Source organism: Amblyomma americanum, unplaced genomic scaffold (assembly GCF_052857255.1).
Source record: "Amblyomma americanum isolate KBUSLIRL-KWMA unplaced genomic scaffold, ASM5285725v1 scaffold_34, whole genome shotgun sequence".
Lineage (NCBI taxonomy): Eukaryota > Metazoa > Arthropoda > Arachnida > Ixodida > Ixodidae > Amblyomma > Amblyomma americanum.
In genome coordinates this window covers 406,518-409,608 of record NW_027526506.1, presented here as the reverse complement: position 1 = coordinate 409,608, position 3,091 = coordinate 406,518, and the positions used below count along the sequence as shown (strand labels likewise).

Here is a 3,091-nt window from a genome sequence, read left to right as displayed (position 1 = left end):
GCTGCTTGAGGCTGTGTGGAGGATGACAGCAGTCGTCGTAGCTCCTATTGAACGATTTCGCGGATAACTTCCCGCTAGCTGTCGCTGGTGGTGGCCGTCGAGCCCGGACGATTTTCAGATACTTAAGCAGGGTGCCGCCGGGTACCCACCGGTGATAAAATGGGTACAAGCTTTCCCCAGGTCTGGTGCTCGGCTTATTTAGGGTGAAATTCTTGGGAAATGGGTCTTTGACCTCACCTTGAGAAATTGAAAATACCTTGTGCCATGGTGCTCTTTGGCCATGGATGCCATTGCGCCATAAAAATCTATAATCATCACCGAGCCATAGGCGGCACAGCAATGTTGCTTCGCGACGCGCTACGTCACATTAAAGTGGGAGGCGTAGTCCGGGGCCCAATTCCTTCAGGCGACTGTTGCAGCTCTCTCCCATGTTTTTTTTTTTTTTACTCTGAGCGCCACAGGAACGCGACACGAGACGAAAGACTAACAAGCGTGTTTGTGTTAGTTTCTCGTCTCGTGTCCCGTTCTCGTTGCTCTGTGAGCAAAAATGAATACTTACCAACTCGCCCAAATTTCCGCCTTGCTCTCCCGTGTTCCACGCTGAAAGTGTGAGCTCCAGCGCTAAAGAACAAAGCCCACACGCTGAGTCAGCTCTCGTCACAGGGATATTGACAGAGATCATGTCGTTGTGGGCAGAAGGGGCAGCCTCGTCTGCCTGGGGGTTCCCTTTAATACCGCAGTGCCCTAGCAACCACTGGAAAATTGTCATCTCCTTTCAATGTAGCAGCGTGGTACAGCTTGCGGATTTCTGCAACGAGTTGTTCGTGCGACCCGCGGCGTAGTGCAGCTTGCAGGCCTTGAAGGGCTGCTTTAGAATCGGTGAAAACTGTCCAGTCATGTGGAGATTCCTGACTGATGAACTGAACTGCAGCCCGCAGGGCAGCTAGTTCCGCACCGGTTGAAGAGTTGAGATACGTAGTCCTCACCTTCATTAAGATAGACCTGGCCGGTATCACCACTGACCCAGCAGAACTTGTTGAATTCACTGAGCCATCTGTGTGTACGTGTATGCGGCGACTATGGTTAAAATGCAGATTATCCAATGTCATTTGTTCCTGAGCAGGCAATGATAAACCAGATTTCCTAGTAATTCCCGGAATAGAGATGTGTATTCGAGGTTCATGCAGATAGGTGAGCACTGTGTTGAACCATGGGTGAACTGCGCAGGAAGATAGGCACTATGAGCTTCAATTACTTTTGCCAAACGAGTATGTGGTCTGATTACTGCGAAAGCTTCGAGATGATGACTCGGGGCTCGTGGGAGGTGCCGAATGTATGTTCTCATGGTTTCAACAGCAATGTATGTAGTGACAGGATGCTTCTCAGCGACAAGAACAGTAGCTGCTGTTGAAGCACATTTGGGCAGTCCAAGGCATTTTCGTAGAGCTTGTCCTTGTACATTTTGAGGTGTCTGGATGTTCGTTTTTCTTATATTGCTAACACTGGGGAAGCTGTACCGCATGTAGCCAAGCAACAGCGAACGGCGCAGTTGAAGCATCGAGTGCAAAGATGCGCCCCAGGACTATCCGGTGAGGAAGGAGAGAATACGAGCAATCGCTGTCAGTCTCTCATGTCGTAGAGAGGAGGACCTCACGAGAGGTTCCTCTCGATGACAATGCCAAGGAAGCGATGGCTTTTCTCATAGGGAATGGCGTGGCGATTAGTGTGTATAGGGTAACTTGTCATTTTTTTGCGTGTGAACGCCACGAGTGAACATTTATTGGTGGAAATATTTAGGCCGTGCTGGCGAAGGTGAAACGTCAGGATCGTTACCGCCTTTTGAAGTCTCGCACTAACTTGGGGACAGGTGACACTTGATGCCCAAATACAGATATCATCGGCATATATTGAGATCTGAACAGATTGTGGCAATGAGTCGGTAGCGACCCACGCGGCCGGCTCTAGCGCAATGCTGAAGAGGCCGAAGGTTGCTGGGGGGAACGCTCAGGAGGAGGAGGAAGACGAGGGATTGGTTAAGTATTGGGCGGCTTGTCCTGTTTTCTTTTTCCCCTTGTGCCTTTCCGCTTTATGTCTTGTGTGGATAACACAAGCGATGAGTTTGTAAATCTGAGGTAATGTCTACGCAGTCTCCAAGGAGCTCCCCCTGGTCGGCTTCCCTACCGCCTCATGAGATTTCACTGAAAGCTTTTCAACGCTCCGGCGTCGGCAGCATTCCCGTGGTACTGGTGCCAAAGGATGGTAGTGCTATCAAAATTAAAAATCCCGGGCCTGTTCGAACTGCTCTCCAGGCGGCCACTTCCCTTTATGAGGCAATCACAGAGGTAAGGCAGTTTGGACGTGGCGGGATTCTGTGCCGTTCATCAGACCTGTCCGGCTTAAAGGATCTTCTAAACAGCTCTTCTTTTGGGTCTCTTCCAGTAAACAGCTTCATTCCGTCTCATCTGGCCCTCGACATTCTCTCTGCAGCGGATGTTGTTGCGGTGTATCGTTGTAGCCACCGGGAGGTGAACAATGTGCGGGTGCCAACGGAAACGGTTTTTGCCATTTTTGCGGGTACTGACTGCCTCTCAGAAATAAAAGCATAACCCTTAATCTTCCGCGTAGATCCCCTTCCGTCTAAGCCACTGCAGTGCAGCAATTGCTGGCGGTATGGCCGTAGTGCTCGCGGCTGCAAGTCCACCTTGCGGCGTTGCAAATGCGGCAATTACCATCCATCAACTTTATGCTCTGATCAAAACGAGAAGAGTTGCCTTTGTGGTAGATCTCAGGCTTGAAATTCCACGGATTGTCCTTCTCTGGACCATGAATTGCAAATACTAGACATAACCAACCGCAAACGCTGTTTGCTGCGCGAGGGAATATCAGAAATTAAATAGAGAACTCACATCTATGCAGGAGTGACACTAGATTCGTCTATCTTTTAGGCAATAGTGACTCCTGTGGAAGCCTCTATGGCTGAGATGGTCGACAGGATAGTGTCCACTGTCACAGAGGGCATATCTAATGCTCTGGCAACGCAGATTACACAGGCCATGCAAATTAGAACGACGTCTGCCATGAGAGCCATGCA

The 3,091-nt window shown here is 50.0% G+C and overlaps 1 long non-coding RNA gene across 1 annotated transcript; it reads left to right on the top strand.

The window, feature by feature from the left end:
* The first annotated feature begins 1,954 nt into the window (after positions 1-1,954).
* LOC144112045 (uncharacterized) lies at positions 1,955-2,535 on the top strand. Its single transcript, XR_013310180.1, has 3 exons — positions 1,955-2,032; positions 2,148-2,342; positions 2,440-2,535. It is a non-coding gene; the product is annotated as an uncharacterized LOC144112045 (long non-coding RNA).
* The last annotated feature ends 556 nt before the right edge of the window (positions 2,536-3,091 follow it).